The 20091-nt window shown below is 42.2% G+C and overlaps 1 protein-coding gene across 1 annotated transcript in view; it reads right to left on the bottom strand.

Annotated features, from left to right (window-relative positions):
• LOC124774947 (FERM, ARHGEF and pleckstrin domain-containing protein 1) overlaps positions 1 to 19695 on the bottom strand; it is a 754047-nt gene extending 734352 nt beyond the window's left edge. The window contains exon 1 of the mRNA XM_047249656.1: positions 19557 to 19695. The gene's annotated coding sequence lies outside the window, so the exon portion shown is untranslated. The remainder of the gene's footprint in view (positions 1 to 19556) is intronic.
• Positions 19696 to 20091: the final 396 nt, after the last annotated feature.

Genomic DNA, 20091 nt, shown 5'->3' with positions numbered 1-20091 from the left:
AAACCGATGATATAAATTAGTCTTACGCTGTACAGCGCACAGTATTTTTTTCACACTTTCTACGCTGGAACTATCTGCATAAAAAGCCTAGAATCAGAGTTTGGTTCTGGGCCGGGTGATCACATTTGTGTTGCTGCCTTTCCCTGTTCCCTCCCCTTCACCACCTCCCAAATACGAGGGGCGTACAATAAGTAATGCAACATATTTTTTTTCTGAAAGCACGTTGCTTTTATTCAGGATTCCAATAAACAATATTATTCCCTACTATTTTGACTATAGCACCGTAGTTTTCAACATACGATACCAAATGGTCGACGTCGAAGCCAAAGTCTTGCTGCGTCAATAATTCCCCCAACATCCACGCACTGCTTCCCACGGAGTGTATCCTTCATTGGGCCAAACACATGAAAGTCGTACGGTGCGAGATCGAGGCTGTAGAGTGGATGACGATGAAAACTCCAATAACATTTTTTGAGCTCCCTCAAGTGCGCGGACTTCTGTAAGGCCTTGCGTTGTGATGGAGAATGAGAAGTTCGTTTGCATTTTTCAGGCGACTATCACCTCGAATGAGTGTGTCCGCACGTTCCAGCATTGCTTTGTGCTGCCGGCCCGCACGCGGGAGATCGGACAGGTTTGTGTGATCTTGTTGCGATGATGAAAGACGACACGTTCACTGCCACATCTCCGCAGGCATTCTGCAAGCACCTACGAATATCTGCGATGCTTTTGTTTTCCGCCAATGAACTCAATGACAGCTCCCTGGTTGGAAAGCACCTTCGTTACAGACGCCATTTTGAAAGTTACGTATAGCGCCGTCACCTATCGGAATTTCATGAAGCTACAGGTACTGAGGCAGGAATAATCCACGAAGTACCACAACGAATTTTGCAGTTTTTCAACCGAAATCGGATGAAAAAAAGTGATCCATCATTTATTGGACGCCCTTCGTATAAATTGCTGCCACCCTCACTTTTAACGCACCTTAAATGGCCACTATTTTAATAATGAAATACATGTAATTGTTGAATATAATAATAATAAATAACAACAATAATAATACCGGTCTCTGTAACCGCGGTCGCTAACACACGCCTGTGCGGTGGCGCTGGGCACAAGAGGTAAGCCGGTTCGAATCCTGGCGGTGGAAAATTTTCAGTTCCAGTATTTGGCAGGCAAAGAGACGGAAGGTCCTGGATTAAATTCCAAACCTCTCCGCAGTGTCTCATGACGTGACGGCATATGACACTGCCTCAGTACGTCCGAGTTCTACATCGTGGAGAGCCGACATGTTCACTATAAAGGCAGAGTTGTAACTGACCCTTCCCAGGCACAAATATTGCGCAATATATCATTTTCAAATGTGGTACTACAGAAGAATGCTGAAGATTAGATGTAAGATCGCATAACTAATGAGTAAGTATTGAATGAAACTGGGAAGAAACGAAATTTGTGGGACAATTTGACTAAAAGAAGGGATAGTTTGATAGGACACATTCAGTGGCTTCAAGAATTGTCAATCTGATTGCGTGACGTTTCCTTCAGAATCTGCATTTTCTTTCTCTGCAACTTCATTTACTGTGCGTTGGAATACGTCGCCTTCAGCATCTCAGGAAAGTTTTAATAAAACGCTTACATGAATGTGCTGCAGATAGCCACTACCAAGTGCAGCAGGCAATGTTGACATTAATGCAGCAGCACATGGTTCATTCGGCGTGAGGAGCAACTTTGCAACCAAGTGCTAGGCTTGGCGCGCAGTCGTGTAAGCGCCAAACTGAATGTATTATAATTCATGTTACGACCCAAGCAACTTACAAAAATTAATGAATATCTGAGGGAAAAGTGCCACTACGATTTTGCAATGTCAAAGTATTCTGGTTAACGGAACCAAGTGGGGGTCGCACTATGTACCGATGACTCACGAGCATATACGAGACTGTATGAACACCGATTTGAAGTCGCAACAACTGTGCTGGTTTTGGAGACGAAAGAGAAATAGTTGCTCAGAAACCGTCTCGGTCACACTTCGATTGTAGTCAGAATGATCAACGCAAAGCGGTTAGGACTGTAACTTAATCACAGCGTCAGTTCTCAAAGTAGGATGAAACGAGATCATTATTTTATCTGATTTTGTGAATTGTAATCTCAAGTACATTGAATCTTAAACGGACATATGCACGTCATTTGTTTACCCAGTCTCCAATGAAAGTAATTTATTCTTGTACTCCTTACACAGGGCGAATCGCGTACGACTTGCTCCACAGATATTGCGGAAATGAAAAGTGCCACTGACGTGCAATTGTCACAGAATGGACTGGTAGTAAGAGGCTCGTATTGTTACCCAATAAACAGACTTTAATAATACTTAAAAAGTGTATTTTTTTGCAAACGTACACTTTCTCAAATGGAAGAATGCCCATTTACACTAACAAACTTAAATTAGGATAAATCAGAATGTCAGTGGAGTTTGTTGCAGGATTCTAGTGCTAGTCTTTTACAAGGTACCGTATTTTGAAAAGTTTCAAATACTTGTACAATACCTATGGTAGCACACACTAAAGAATAACAAAAGTGCATTCGCTAGTTATGTGGATTCTGACCAGTAACGAGATAACAGACCAGACGTTGCGTTCAAAATGACCACCGGCAGCGTCAATAAACGCTTCAGGTCTGGTATGGAACGACTGCTGCAACGTGCCAGCATATCAGAGGAGATGCCCGATCAGGCTGCAGTAATCTGTCGTTGCATTTCATCGGTTGTAGTTGGTATGTCCTTGCTGGTATGCCCTTATAGACAGCATCTAACAGCTTTCCCCACAAAAAAAAAGTCTACAGGCGTCAAATCCGGAGAAGGGGCCAGCTGAAGTACAGGTCCTCTGCGTCCAATTCAACGAACTGGAAACAATTCGTGAAGACATGCTATAGTATTTCATTCATCATGGGCTAGACAACCACCATGTTGGTACCACAGATTCCTCCTAGTCTGCAGAGGAACATCTTCTAGCATCCGTGGAAGATGGTCTGTTTGGAGGCTGCGATACGTGTGCGCGTTCAGTGTTCCAGTTATGAATAACGGGCCTGAGAGATGATGGTTCAGTATCCTGCACTACACATTTACATTCCATGGACGCTGACGTTCCACCTCACGAAGCCAACAGGGATTGTCAACAGACCAATAATGCATGTTTCGGTGGTTTACCTGGCCATCATTGGTAAATGTGGCTTCATCATTAAACAAGATACATGATACATCTGCAGCATCTTGTCTTAATGCCCATGTACAGAAGTTAACATGATTTTCATAATCGCTTCCATGCAGCTCTTGATGGAGGAACATGTGATAGGGTTGGAACCTATGTCGATGGAGAAGCGTAGGACACTCGCCTGATTCACGCACTTCCTGGTGCGATTGCGCGGGACCTAACATGCGGATCAACTGCAACAGCAGCAAGAACATTGATTTCCCTCTCTTCTGTCGTCACTTGTTTCCTTCTGTTACGTTGTCTAGATGTTACACTAGTAACTTGTTGAAGAGGATGATAAATAATTGCTGAGATGGTTGACGTCTAGATGTCTATTGGGATATTTTCCCATATACACCGTACAAACAGGAACTGCGCTCTTCCTTCATCCGACGTACAGACGCCATGAGCATATCGGCATTTTCTGCATTGGTAAGTCCCATCGTCCACTCACAAGCTACTGCCTGGAGTGTCACACACTAACTGACTAGCAAGTCGCAGTGCACTCAAGGAACACACAAGCCCACTGTCCTAAGCAAACATAACAACATCGTACCAAGCAACTGCGCACATGAATGGCACAAACAAGTTTCGGTGTGGAAACTTCGCACAATACGGTATCTCGTAAACTACTCGTACTAGAACCCTTAACAATCACCACTGATATTCTAATTTACCCTACTTTTAGTTTTTTAATGTCAACAGCCATTGTTCGATTTAAAAAAGTAAATGTTTGCACAAAAATACACTTTGTAAGTATCGTTACAATTTGTTTATTGGCTAACAAAACGAGCTCCCGACTGCCAGTCCCGTCTGTGAAAACAGCACATCAACAGCATTTTCCATTTCCGCAATATTTGCAGTGCAAGTTTCAGGTGATTTACCCTGTACAGTGGAGTTGCGGAGCAACGGACAGACGTCGAACGGTAGGTGGCAAGAGAATGGATTAGTGTAGCCACTTCACAGAACTCGATTGATGGTTCGTTCCCAAATAAACGTATGGCATCGCTAGCGGGAAACACGTTACACCTGGCCTCCCAGAGGATTTTAAGAGCATGCCCCACTCCCTCCCGCCCCAACGAAAACTTCGTGCTGTACCCGTGTAGCACACACGAATCGGCTAGAGGAGGAGGGCAAGTAAAAACTGCAACGTCCGCCACTGTACAACGGAGGAAAAACGTGATGTCGATACTATATCAAGTAGCTGTCATCGCTCAGCACTCTACCACTCATCACTGTCCAATGCCGGCAGTTCGCTTTATCGGTGATTAACGTATCTGACATCTTCCTCTCGATGCACATACAGCTGACTGCATTTGCATCAGTACTCGGCTGTCCGCGCTCGAGTGGTCTGGCTCTAGAGGGCACGTCATCGGACCCCCCTCCCGTGCTGGAGCAGACTGTTTGTGCGCGGCTCGGTCCAGTGGCCCACTCCAGCTGACGAGTGCGACCCTCCAGCTGCCGCTGCTCTTGGACCCTACACGCCATTTATCCCTCCTCGCTGCACACATCCGTCATATCTCTAGCGTACGTAGCAAGCACTCACATCTACATCTATATTCTGCAAACCACTGCGAAGTGCGTGACTGGTGGTACTTCTCACTATACCACGTGTTATGCTTTTCTCCCGTTACATTCGCGTATGGAGTATGCAAACAATGATTGCTTAAATGTCTCTGCGCGCTGTAATTAGCCTGATCTCGTCTTTCCGGTACTTGTTGGAAGTAGTAATATTGTTTCTCGAAATGCTTTTGAGGTGTAGTTGACGCCTATATTTAAGCGTCCGCCCGTTCAAGTTTTTCACAGCACACAAACAAACGTATGGTAATCCGTGTTGCCTTTCTTGTGTACGTCCAACATCCCCCGTTAGTCATATCAACGCCTGCACAATATTCTGCATTTTTCCTAGTATCCTAACAATAAAACTAAGTCTTCCACCTGCTTTACTATGACACAGACATAAGGATGATTTAACTGATTCTAGTTGTGACTGTGACAGCCAGAGCGAGAGCACCAGCAGCAGCGAGTACTGTTTGTATAAAGCGTTTATTTTGCATTTTGTTTACGACCTTCCACTACGGAAGGGATTCTATTTGTGTTTATCTGCTCTGCATAGTAACTAACAGTTCTTGATAAAACTTTACGTAGTTTTCGTGTTAGATTTCTTAGTGTTTTCTTGATCGTTTAGAACAGAAAGCGCCCTAAAACCGTTTTTTGTTTGTTTCGCGGCCGTTAGCCACTAGTCACTTGAATCAGCAGTTGTCTTGTGACAGCCAGAGCGAGAGCACCAGCAGCAGCGAGTACTGTTTGTATAAAGCGTTTTTGTACTTATTTGCTGCGCTTAGCTTTTAAATAGTTTTTCTGGGAAAACCTAGCGTAGTTTTCGCGTCTCGTATTTCAGTGAGTGTTTCTTGATTATCAGAGTAGCTCATCAGAAGATTATCTTGGGAATTTGTCACCGTATAGAGTAGGGTAAACATAGCCATGTGTAGGGACTGTGGTTGTTGTGAGCGGACGCAAGGAGAATTGGCCACTCTTCGGGGGCAGGTGGAGGCTTTGTCTGTTAGGCTCATCGAGCTCGAGACGCAGGCGTCGGCTCGTAGTGGCGTTGGGGCAACTGTGGTGAGACCTATGCCTACTTCGGTGGCCTTGGAATCACATGGAACCCCTGATGTCGCTGCGTCTTCCGGCAGTGAGCGTCTTACCGGTCAGCCATCACTCCAGGGTGAATGGCGGACAGTGGTGGGCTCGCGCGTGCCTGGCCGAAAGGCGAAGGTGGGATCTGGCCGCGTGGCAGCTGCCTTACCCCTTTCCAACAGGTACGGGGTGCTTCCTAGTGGTGATGACATCGTTTCCGAGCCACCACAGGATGCCTCGCCTGTTGGGCCAGTGGCCGATTCTCCGGCAAGGTCCCGACAGTCACAGAGGGCGGGCCTATTAGTTATAGGGAGCTCCAACGTTAGGCGGGTTATGGAGCCCCTCAGGAAAATAGCGGGTAGGTCGGGGAAGAATGCCAGTGTGCACTCGGTGTGCTTGCCGGGGGGTCTCGTCCGTAATGTGGAGGAGGCCCTTCCGGCAGCTATTGAACGCACTGGGTGTGACCGGCTGCAGATAGTAGCACATGTCGGAACGAATGACGCCTGCCGCTTGGGTTCTGAGACCATCCTTGGTTCCTTCCGGCGGCTGGCTGATTTGGTGAAGACAACCAGCATCGCACGCGGAGTGCAAGCTGAGCTTAATATCTGCAGCATAGTGCCCAGAGTCGATCGCGGTCCTCTGGTTTGGAGCCGTGTGGAGGGTCTAAACCAGAGGCTCAGACGACTCTGCGACTATAATGGTTGCAAATTCATCGACCTCCGTTATTGGGTGGAGAACTGTAGGGCCCCCCTAGACAGGTCAGGCGTGCACTACACACCGGAAGCAGCTACTAGGGTAGCAGAGTACGTGTGGCGTGCACACGGGGGTTTTTTTAGGTTAGAGGGACCCCCCCTTGGGCGAAGCGATAAAATACCTGACGGCTTACCAGAGAGGACATTATCATCGTTGATAAAGAACGTCCGTCCTCAGAGACCAAAAACAGGAAAAGTTAACGTAATATTGGTAAACTGCAGGAGTATCCAGGGCAAGGTTCCTGAATTAGTATCTCTTATTGAAGGAAATAGTGCGCATATAGTATTAGGAACGGAAAGTTGGTTAAAACCGGAAGTGAACAGTAACGAAATCCTAGACACAGAATGGAATATATACCGCAAGGATAGGATAAACGCCAATGGTGGAGGAGTATTTATAGCAGTAAAGAATTCAATAATATCCAGTGAAGTTATTAGCGAATGCGAATGTGAAATAATGTGGGTTAAGTTAAGTATCAAAGGTGGGTCAGATATGATAGTCGGATGCTTCTATAGACCACCTGCATCAGCAACCGTAGTAGTTGAGCGCCTCAGAGAGAACCTGCAGAACGTCGTGAAGAAGTTTCGTGATCATACTATTGTAATAGGGGGAGACTTCAATCTACCAGGTATAGAATGGGATAGTCACACAATCAGAACTGGAGCCAGGGACAGAGACTCTTGTGACATTATCCTGACTGCCTTGTCCGAGAATTACTTCGAGCAGATAGTTAGAGAACCAACTCGTGAAGCTAACGTTTTAGACCTCATAGCAACAAATAGACCGGAACTTTTCGACTCCGTGAATGTAGAAGAGGGTATCAGTGATCATAAGTCAGTGGTTGCATCAATGACTACAAGTGTAATAAGAAATGCCAAGAAAGGAAGGAAAATATATTTGCTTAACAAGAGTGATAGGGCACAAATCGCAGAATATCTGAGTGACCACCATCAAACGTTCATTTCTGAGGAAGAGGATGTGGAACAAAAATGGAAAAAATTCAGAAACATCGTCCAGTACGCCTTAGATAAGTTCGTACCGACTAAGGTCCAAAGCGAGGGGAAAGATCCACCGTGGTATAACAATCATGTACGAAAGGTCCTACGGAAACAAAGAAAGCTTCATCATAGGTTTAAGAGTAGTCGAATCATAGCTGATAAGGAAAAGCTGAACGAAGCGAAAAAGAGCGTAAAGAGAGCAATGAGAGAAGCATTCAACGAATTCGAACATAAAACATTGGCAAACAATCTAAACAAGAACCCTAAAAAGTTTTGGTCATATGTAAAATCGGTAAGCGGATCTAAATCCCCTATTCAGTCACTCGTTGACCACGATGGCACCGAAACAGAGGACGACCGAAGAAAGGCAGAAATACTGAATTCAGTGTTCCGAAACTGTTTCACTGCGGAAAATCGTAACACGGTCCCTGACTTCAGCCGTCGCACGGACGCCAAAATGGAAAATATTGAAATAAACGATATCGGAATTGAAAAACAACTGCTATCACTTAGTAGCGGAAAAGCATCCGGACCAGACGAGATACCCTTAAGATTCTACAGTGATTATGCTAAAGAACTTGCCCCCTTTCTATCAGCAATTTATCGTAGATCGCTGGAAGAACGTAAAGTACCTAGCGACTGGAAGAAAGCGCAGGTCGTTCCCATTTTCAAGAAGGGTCATAAATCAGATGCGAATAATTATAGGCCTATTTCGCTTACGTCAATCTGTTGTAGAATAATGGAACATGTTTTGTGTTCTCGTATTATGACGTTCTTAGATAATACAAATCATCTTCATCATAACCAACATGGATTCCGCAAACAGAGATCATGTGAAACTCAGCTCGCCCTATTTGCCCAAGAAATTCACAGTGCCGTAGACACTGGCGAGCAGATTGATGCCGTATTCCTGGACTTCAGGAAGGCATTTGATACGGTTCCGCACTTACGTTTAGTGAAAAAAATACGAGCTTACGGAATATCGGACCAGGTTTGTGATTGGATTCAGGATTTCCTAGAAGAAAGAACACAACATGTCATTCTTAACGGTTCAAAATCTGCAGATGTAGAGGTAATTTCGGGAGTACCGCAGAGAAGCGTGATAGGACCTTTATTGTTTACAATATACATAAATGACTTAGTTGACAACATCGGTAGCTCCGTGAGGCTATTTGCAGATGACACGGTTGTCTACAAGAAAGTAGCAACATCAGAAGACTCGTACGTACTCCAGGGGGACCTGCAGAGGATTAATGCATGGTGCGACAGCTGGCAGCTTTCCCTAAACGTAGATAAATGTAATATAATGCGCATACATAGGGGCAGAAATCCATTCCAGTACGATTATGCCATAGGTGGTAAATCATTGGAAGCGGTAACGACCGTAAAATACTTAGGAGTTACTATCCGGAGCGATCTGAAGTGGAATGATCACATAAAACAAATAGTGGGAAAAGCAGGCGCCAGGTTGAGATTCATAGGAAGAATTCTAAGAAAATGTGACTCATCGACGAAAGAAGTAGCTTACAAAACGCTTGTTCGTCCGATTCTTGAGTATTGCTCATCAGTATGGGACCCTTATCAGGTTGGATTAATAGAAGAGATAGACATGATCCAGCGAAAAGCAGCGCGATTCGTCATGGGGACATTTAGTCAACATATTACTACCGCCCACATATATCTCGCGTAATGATCACAACGAAAAGATCCGAGAAATTAGAGCAAATACGGAGACTTACAAGCAGTCGTTCTTCCCACGCACAATTCGTGAATGGAACAGGGAAGGGGGGATCAGATAGTGGTACAAGAAGTACCCTCCGCCACACACCGTAAGGTGGCTCGCGGAGTATAGATGTAGATGTAGATGTAGATAGGATATTACGTATTTTCGTTTTGTGAAGTGCAACATGTTACAACTAAAGCAAGTAGCCAATCTCTGCAACATTCAATGAAATCTTAGCAAGATCTGACTGAATTTATGTGCAACTTTTCTAGGCAGTAGTTCATTGTACACCGCATAGGAGAATTACTTGTAGGCCTACAAAATTTTAGTGTGTTTAACGAATATAAAAATAAACACTTTCTTATGTGGCTTAAATGAGGCACCGTCTCCCCGCTAGAGATTCACGAAGGTTTCGACGCTGGTGATGTTCAAACTGCAGTGACATGAACATTGTTTTAGAGATGTTGCTCAAAATATCGTCCCTTTACGTCAATGCACAACTAGCATCTACGTGCTAATGATTGTCTAACACGTTCAAAACAGCCAGATGTTTCGTGAATAATGGCTGCACCTACAGCCAAACGGGAAGCCAGCTCCTCTGAAGTGTCTGTCGTTGTCTCCAGCATCAAACGCTTCATCTCCCCCCCCCTCCCACCCCCCCCCCCCCACACACACACAAAGAAATCCATTCAGCAACAACTCTAAAATATTTATCACTCGACAGTTTCAACAACGCCTCTGAACATCACTAGAGTCAAAACCCCCGTGGTTCCATAGCGTGAAATGGTGCAACTATGACATTTTTGTGAGACATAGTAGAGCTGTTTCTTTTTATCTCCCCTAAACGCACTAAAATTTTGTACGTATAATTTTTACACCCCGTAGATAATCGCATCATCTGCGAAACCTCTGACGTTACGAGAGTGGTGTGTAAAACTTGGGGACGAAAGCAACTTTCGCGTGATGTGTCCCTGCCGAGTAAAATAGCTAGATGAAACTTGAATCCTACATGCAACAAAACGCTTCAGTGCAGTACAAAAGGTAACTAAAATGAATACGCAATGAGACGAGTAGAAAGGACACTTTTATTTAAACACAATAATTACACTAAAGTTCATGCGATTTATGATGGTCCTCGGGACATGACAAAAGGCAGCACACGGTTCTTCACGGAGTTTGTGATCACCACGGACTCCAAAAAACGCTCTGCAACGTGCTCCCATCTGGTCGCAAGGTTCGTAACGAGTTGTTGTGACCGGGCATTCCGTTTCTTCCATCAGCTGGATGGACGTTGGTGCATCTGAAAGTGCTGCAATATATCTCCTCAATGTGATTGAAGTCAAAGGAACTGGCAGATCAGTTCATTCGCCGAGTATCCCTCGTTCCAAGAGCTGCTCCAACTGCGCTGTTGGATGGGGTCGTGCACTGTGACCCATAAAAATGAAGTGAGGGCCGAATGCTGCCCTGAAATGACGCACAAGGGGGAAGTGGTACAGGGTGGCAATAACGTTGGCTGGTGAGTGTACCTTTTTCAAAAGTTTGGAAGTCAGTACGCCCACGCAGCATTATGCCTGGCCACAGCATAACAGCTGGACCACCAAAATGTTCAATTCGGCAATGTTCCTGGATGCATCACGTGTCACACATCTTGCCGTATAAGGGTACGTCTAAAATCACCACTCAGCCTGAATCTGCTCTCGTCCGACAAGAGCAGGCAACCCCACTCCTCGTTAGTCCAGTTAGTCTACGCGCCATCGCAAAAGGTGCGGGTGTCAACGGAACACAATGTACTCGTCGTCGGCCAGAGACCCCCCCCCCCCCTCACCCCAATGCAGTTGTCTTGCCACAGTGGAGCGTGAGATTGCGTGCTCTGCAGTCCTGTTGAAAGTGGTTGGAATTGCACACGCTGTTTGACGTGGGTCCCTTCTTGTCTGTTGTACAATGTAGCTGTCCTCTGGTGCTGTAGTTGACCATGATCGACCACCTTCTCTCCTTCGGGTAGCAGTGTTGTGGTTCGCTACATTACTAAATTCCTGGCCTAAATTCATCACACTTCGCCCTTCTTCCATTTACTCGATGATTCTTCTCCCTGTGAAAGCATCCAAATGTTGTCTCCAAGCTATGTTGTAATGAACACCACCGCAGTGCACAATAACTGCTCGCTGATTCATACACACAGTCCTTTCCAGTTTCTTCAGCAGCCTCGTTGGCTAGTTCCACTTCGCGCTACAGTCAAGCTGACCTCACACCATGTGATGTCCAGCTTTCTGTCCACGACTAGAAGACCTCTAGCAACATGCTCGCGTACTTTTATTCATTTCCACCGACTTCTTAATATGTTGCGTTACTTTATATCTTATCTTCAAGTTTTGTAGAGCAATGTATTCACATTGTCTACTATATCATAAACGTACAACGTGAATGGCAAGGGTCCGAACATACTTCCTCCCTTTTCAAGAAAACCTCAATCCAGACAAAAATTTAATTTGGTAATACCCCAGTACGACTCTACTTACGTTAATAGGGGTGCATCGACTCAAATGACTTTCGGAAGAACACTGCATTAAACAGACTGCCTTGATCAAAGACACGAGTGGGTTTTGTATGACTGATGTATGCGGAATCCGTGCTGGATGCAGTGGAGGAGTTCACTCTGATCAGGACATCTCATTGAGCGATTTCAGAATATATTATGAGATTCTATAACAACTGGATGTCAAAGATATTGGACTGTTGTTTCGTGGATCAGTTCTGCTCAATTGATTGAAATGGCTCTGAGCACTGGGGGACTTAACATCTGGGGTCATCAGTCCTCTAGAACTTAGAACTACTTAAACCTAACTAACCTAAGGACATCACACACATCCATGCCCGAGGAAGGATTCGAACCTGCGACCGTAGCAGTCGCGCGGTTCCGGACTGAAGCGCCTAGAACCGCTCGGCCACTACGGCCGGCCTCAGTTCCGCTACCCTTCTTGTAGACCGGCGTTGCCTCTGCTTTCTTCTAAGTACTGCGCATAGTTTGCGTTCGAAGGATCTGGATAAAAAGAGGATCTAGTTCCGAAGCAGAACGTGGCGGGGAATTCATCGAGCTTTTGGAGCTTTGTTCAACATCAACGACACTAGTTTAATTTCTGCAATACCTTTATACTAATCTGATCACAAATTAGGCCTCGAAAATGCTCTGTGCGGTACAGTCTACTGGGCTGGTTACTCAGCTTCACCTTGGGCCATGAACTCTCGTCTCACTGAGTGCTAAGGAAGCGCATGAGCAAATAAAGAAATAAACAAATAAAATGAGAAATCCTGAAGTTATTATTAACTCAGTGCATACTTGCTGAAAATTGCGTTCTGATTTTCTCGACCAATTTAAAAGGAAGGGTCGGTGGAGGGAGCAAGTTCTGCAGAAATAACGAACACTTAAATGTTTCGTACGACCTTAGTTGAAACTGGCACTGGCGTACCAAAATTTAGATATTTTAAAAATCTCACCTTCTGCTAAACACGATGTTTCGCTATTTTCTAGTCTTCCTTGAAACATGTATCGACACTTATGTGTCATCTTCGGAGCGTCTCGTTTTATTTCTGAAACTGCATCAATTTTAACGAAGGTACTTTACAGGATGGATTGCTTCTATGCGTTTTAGTTCGACAGCACGTCATCCTTTCCGTCGTACTGTATATACGTGGCGTGTTTCTTTGTTGGCTATAAGTCTACACACTGTATTTTACACCGTTTTCTCTTCACTCTCACCTGGTATCGTACGTTCTTATACACAAGAATGAGATATAGGAAAACTTATGACACCTTAGTGTTGAAACAGGTTCAGGTAAAGAATAGAAAATAGAAGACAATTGTTTTGATACATATGGGTTTTTTAAAATTGAAATTTAAATCGCAAACACGAGAAAATGCCAAAAGGAGCTTCCGAACCCAGCAAAATGAACAATGTCGTACTAGTTGTTTTCTTCAAAATTCAGCACATAAAAACAAGGTCCAATAGCAATGCTACAGCCACTCACGGCCAAGACTGTTGCTCGACTGCCAAGGATGGCGTTTGATGACGCAATACGTAGTTTATCCCAAGTGTAAGACTCAACCGACGGAGGCTTCTAGAATCGAGACGTCAAGAAGACGTACAGGGGACGTATGTATAGAAGGGCTATCCGGAAAACTGAGGCTGTAATAAAAGTTGTTTTTTTTTTTTTCACGGAGCTTTATAACCAAGTTCAAAATGGCCGTATCGATTACATACGCATGGTGTGAATTCCATTTGGTACGGAACAAGACAATTTTCAGCATCTTGTGAAGAGTGATGAAACCTAGTGTAGCTCATCACACAACTTACTAGAAATAATCAATGTAACCGTGCCAGAGATACTCCCCACCACACAAATTATTAAAACTTCAGTATCACGCTACGTTGTTAACTACTTTTGGGGGAGCTGTTTAGCTAGAAAATCTAAACCTATCGGTACAAATTATAATTTATATTCATCATTTCTGCCTTTGTGGCATTTTAAAATGATAGACCTACCTAAAAACATGTAAAAGACACATCGGATGATGATGTTGTTGTTATTGTTGTGGGGTCTCCAGTTCGAAGATTAGTTTGTGTAGCTCGCCACGCTAGTCTCTCCTGTACAACATCGAATGTATACAGAAACGTCATAAACATGGAAATACATTTGAATAAAAACAAATTTCATTCTTTGTCAGTGTAATAACAATAACGACATTCAGCAAAAATTAAAAATATATTCCATAAATGAGAGAATTCTGGAGAGTTTCAAACGTAGAAAAACACTATTTAAAAAATCAGTGACGTCCGACTGTCGAAAAACGTAATAAAATACAGACCATCCTGGAAAACAGGTACTGGTTGGCCAAAATAAAGTAGTTAGAATCAAGAGAGAATAAGCTTTCAGGAATTTCCTGAAGTTAAGAAGAATTGTAAAGAAAAATGATCTCCGTTGGCTTTTGATCAAATTAACCTTAGTTCAGAGGGCGATGAATAACGCCGCTACCAAATTTTTTAACCACTTACATAGCGATTTAAGGCCTTTGGCAGGTAGCAAAGTTATAATTGAAAGCATGACGAAGCACTTTCTCTGGAAAACTCCTTAAATACCACGGATTCTTTGATTTTATTTTTTTCATTTCAGAAACTGTAGTTTTTGTAGTGTAAAATAATTACACATTTCTTTCATTAAATTAAATTACTTTTATTATTATTTAATCCCATCAGTAAATGATGACTCTTATTTAGAAGCTCTTTCCGTTCTTTGGCCAACTCGTAAATGAAATACGTCGAATGAACTCTCTTCTTAACTCGATATTTTTTTTTATTTACAAAATTCTGCAATAGCCGGCATTTGTAATGGCCATAGTGTCTCCTGAGCGCATATATACATCCGAACCCAACGCCCTACCAGTCAGCAGCCGTCTGAAGCTCTCGACTTTCATAATCACAACTAATCGATTTTTTGATTCCGTTCTTTCTAGACTGTTGCAGTACCACAAACTCTTCTTTGTCTACGACACAGAGCATCGACAAAAATCTGTGCAACACGTTTCAATCTTGATCCTACCTACGATCATTTCCCTCTGGCTGCTCCGTCTATTGGAGCAGAACAGTTTCCCCCACACATTCCTTCCTCGACACGCTTCTTGCTCGATCTTTTTTGTCCACTACTTGTTCACTTCTTAATTTAACTGTTCATTAAGCGTTAGATGTCCTTCTGAACATCCCCAATTCTAAAGCTTCCAGCTCCTCCTTTTCTGGTCTCACTACTACCACCATTTTCTTTCCATTCACTGTCAAGCTTTAACGTACCATTTTAATAGAGGAATGTACTATTCTCTGCCCATATGATTAATCGTACCGATTCGACGACGTATTTCATTACTTTTCTACATCTTCCACAATTTTTTAAAAATATTTTCCTATCTCTTCTTGTTTCACACATTAACATGAAGCCTCCAAAAGGAATCCTGTTTAAGTTTAAAGATTCTTCCACGTCTTACTACGCTTTGTTAATACCACCCAGCTTTCAAAGTATTTTGCGGTGGCTCATGAGTGTGCTCTCATGCTCTAGTTACTAATCCGAGACTAGCCCGAGGAATTTTTGACAAATAGCACCCAATACTTCATTCAGCAGAAGTGAGAGTAAAATCGACTGTGCTACAGGGATGCTATTGTCCTCAATATACATTAACAACTTGTCGATTACGGGCTGCAGCACTGTTAATTGTTGTAAGTTCTACGAGTCCTTCGCAGCAGAATGCCTGAGTAAAAAATCTTCTCAGTTTTCACGCCGCTTCATTTCGAACAAAATTCTCGAGCTTTGTACACTTTTACTCCTGATGATACTTGCGGAGAGAACTGTCGAAAGCTCGGACTTGAAAACCAAACATATTTTATTCACTGTTACATTGTTCGCTTTCGAATTAAGCAAAATACAGTCGCTGGATGTTCGTAAGAAAATGTTAGGACTTCAACAATATTTCCTCTTGGTATATTGAGTAGCATTTTTTCTTTAATGTGAGTAAATTCAAGATAGTGTTCATAATAGAGAGAAAGAGCCCGGTACAATCTAATAACATAATTACTGAAAATTTTTTGGACCTCTCAAATAATTTAAACATATTAGAGAAAACTAGGAAAAATATGCGGTAGGGCAAGCTCATAAAATCATCACTAGGGAAGAGGAGTGGAAAGCTTCGCAGAAGATTCTGGTAAAGTGCGGCGCACCACGACGCAAGTGTAGTACTGGAACAATGTTTGGAGTTCTTATGAAGTGGCTATGACAGCAGGCATAGAAAGAACAAATGTTCCACGTAATTATCAGTTCAAAATAATGGGTAGTTTCCGTTTCTTCCTGCTATTCCTACATAAATTCTGTCCACTGAGTCTTCTAACAGTTACCGTATCTTTCATCTTTGTAGTATTCCCAGCAGCTCTGTTTAAGGAATAAAACAAAACTTACATCAATGAAAACAAAAAATGACGATAATGACTGTGCGTTGCTATACGAATTACCGGTTCCTATCCCTCTAATTACAACATCAAATGAGGGGACGAGCTAACATCGGTCACTTGAACTTTTCTATAGAAATGTCTCAAAGCATAGTCGAATTTGGTCCTATCATTTAAATCTCCCGCAAATAAATGGTTCCGTTCGTTTCTTTCCTTCTCACACTTTGTTTCTTCACCCTTCTTGTGTCGAGATACTGTCGCTTGCACTAATTCTCGTATTTGTTCCGATTCTCAGATTCTTGCAAACTAACGTCACCGTATCGAAATAACACGTTCTGAAATCTACTGCAAGAGTGAAGACGACAACATCCACATAAATGTAGTAGCAGAAAGTATCATTCTGAATACTAAGTACAAATAACTTGTAATTTTGACGTGCAATGTTGGGTCGGGACGTGCGACAGTGTAGGAAATGTAATAGCAAACAGAACTACAATAAAGATAATAAAATACTATTTGGAATGCAACTAAAAATATATTAAATAAAAATGGTATCTATTTTGCTCTCTGCCTCCAACCACGATGGAATAGATATCAGAAATGGGATTCATGGTTTTTTCGCCATATTGGTCTGCGAGATCAGTGGCCTTTCGTTCTTTTGGTGTTTTTATCTTGTCAAAAACTGACTGAGCGAGGGCGCTGATAGTATCGTATATTTAAGTAATTTCTGTTTCTAATTTAACGTATAAATATCATTACAGTAATGGAGTTCTGTGAGCTTCATATTTAGATAGGTTCTAGAGAGGGGCTAATATTATAGTAATAGCGTCCAATTCTATGACACTATTCATCTTCAGTTTAAAAAGGAGTTCCATGCCAAATGTGGCTGATACAAATAACATGTAATTTTGACGTGCAATACGCATGATAATTTTTGTTATTTACTTTATTTCTCGATTGTGCGTCAGCCAATTATATTTTAGTCTTTACTTCCTGCGTAGTACCTGAAACTGTATCCATATCAAATGCTTATCTGCAGAATAATGGCAATAATTGATATTTACATAATAAGGAAACGAAATTTTTACATAGAACTGGAAATTTGCGACTGGATGACGTGTTACTTATAAACAACAAAAACTCCGCTCTTGTTTTATTCGCCACTATTAAGAGAAGAGGTCAGAATCTCACTGCTGAATACGCTGGCTAGCATTGCTTGCAAAATAACTAAAGGTGTTATCTTTTTCGTAATTTTTTCTGTTTTATCATCCGTCGCAGAAATTAGCGGGCTTTTCGTTTACGCATAGTTTACCCATTTCGGAGGGAGCTTATCCACAATTTCGACTGAAAAGATGATGTGTGTAGTAAAGTTACTCCCACTGTACAGAAATGACAATAACTTCATGGTAATATTGAGAAGAAAGCAGCAAACGTAAATAAACCCACGAACAAATTTCATATTGATACTACGAACTCGGTATAATAGAACGGCAGACTTTTTTATTTTCTTTTCCGTCAGTGCCACAAACAATAATACAAATGTTTTTCCCCCGTTAGACCCATTAACAGGTAACACAATAACAGTAAAACGTGTTTGGGGTTAACAATACAACACGAGGCTGTTAGTACAACCTATGTTAGTAACTTTGGCGAATCTTTTCTGCCGTATCTCTGAGTTCCTCTCCAATCTCGATTTTTGCGGAACATCTTTCGAGAAAAAACACACCTAATAAAAAAAAATTACCAACATTGTAAGTTGGTTGATATGTTACTGCATAGATGTTAATGGCCAAAGTGTATGCTATACAGGTGACAGTGGAATAGTGAACTTACTTTCCTTCGCGTAATCATATTCTCCCATGATAGGCTTATCAATTAAGATACACAAAACGAAAATATGTGGTTTGAGCCACCTATTAGTAAGAGAACAACTTGTACACTACACTGCAATATCCTGCACCAGAACGGAACTTTTATCCTTAGGGTTGGCTAGTTTTACAAGCATCTCTGCTGCTCTGTGCAGCTGCATCAAAGCCTTCAGGGTGTCAAGGTCGACATGATTCCGCCTTTACCACTCCCTCCCGTAGAGAAAGTCAGCTGCTCACACCTGTGCTTGTAGCTACTATGGGTACAAAAGCAGGACGATGAAAGAAAACATGATTAGTACGTTGAACGCCAAATGAAGAAAGCCATTAAACATGCTAGTATATTAAAATATGGTAACTTCACTCGAAAATTGGGAGTGATAAACCCTATTCAAATGCTGTAGATTTGACTTTAGTAAATCGTAATTGACTGCACGATGAATTTACGATTTACTGTAAATATGAATTTCTGGTACAAAAACTCAGCGGAACCGTTATGTCGTGACCGGTTTAGGAGAGCTTGCTGTAAGCTCTGAGATGCTTTAAGGAATTTCATGTTTCGACGGAGATTCTACTAATGGATTGTGATGAGCTGTAACACGGTCTTTGCAGATGGAGCTTACTGTTAGTAAACAGAAAAACAGGTTTTTGTTTACCCTTCCAAACAGCTATAAACAAGTAAATGCTAAACAATGCGCAGGCGACCACTCGTTATTGAAATTTTACGATATAGCTATTATAACTGAATTTTCAAAATCAAATATTTTCTAAAAGAGAAAGACGCTCCTAAAACATTCTTTTCAAATTAACATTTTCAAGGAGAAATATATATAGCTTGTGTGTACGACGTTTTACCCAAATAATTGTGATTCACAAAATGAAACGAATTTGTGTTCTTGATGTTCGAATATTATTTTTATGAGCTCTACTACACCACACAAACGAATATCTTAAAAACTTTTAACTGGTTGTGTACAAACTAAATTTTTTCTTTGATACTTATCGCTACTGGGAGTAATGTAAATTGGCTCCTATGTTACTTAAGATGCTAAATGTAGCAATGTTGTCACAAAATACTGTAATAGAAAATACGACTACATGCGCGTAACTTGTCAGTAGCAAAACATGCTACCGGCAAATCGCCGCATTATGTCAACACTTCTGAATCTGAATAGTAATTACTCCACGAGGTTGTCTCACGTTGATATTAATTCTGTTTTCATGTGTAGAAACCTTTACTTCTTTTACTTTTTTCTCGAACAGAGCACACAATGTTCGCCGCAACATAACAGCTTAAAGGAATATTAACAAAACCATTTTATTTTTGACGAACTCCATTTCGTATGAATTGCATTACTTACCTTCATTTCTACCAGACATGTATTTCCCGAGTTTTTGCTGAACAGAAGAAATCGGGATACGCGAACAACTTGCACGTCACTCCGCTCCCACACCCACGTACATGTACACTTGAACAACACGGTACAGCCTGTTACTAATGGAGGCCATCATCCCCTCTCCAGAAGAAACTGAGTTCGACCAGTGTTCTGCTCAACAAACCAGTAAAACGTTAACAGAAGAATATAATAGTTTTAAGTTATAAAATTTAAAAAAACAATGAAAGTTTATGCAACTGAGCGTAAAATAACTCTTTATGGTCGTGAAATTTCATCTTTGACTTACATAGTCAATGCGAATACGTCGGATGGCGCTGCCGTAAGTCGCGGTTTCGCGCGTAGATGGCAGCACATAACCAGACGCTGCGAGAGCGCTGAGGAAGCGTGCTGTTTTCCCGCCCACACGTAATATTCAAACGCCTTATTAGCTGTTTACACAGAATTTAACATTAACTCTTCTTGATTTAGTACATAGCTCTTAGAGTAGAGTCATTAAATT

The sequence above is a fragment of the Schistocerca piceifrons genome, chromosome 2 (assembly GCF_021461385.2).
Source record: "Schistocerca piceifrons isolate TAMUIC-IGC-003096 chromosome 2, iqSchPice1.1, whole genome shotgun sequence".
NCBI lineage: Eukaryota > Metazoa > Arthropoda > Insecta > Orthoptera > Acrididae > Schistocerca > Schistocerca piceifrons.
Note: the sequence above shows the minus strand (reverse complement) of the source record. Positions and strands in the feature narration are given on the sequence as shown.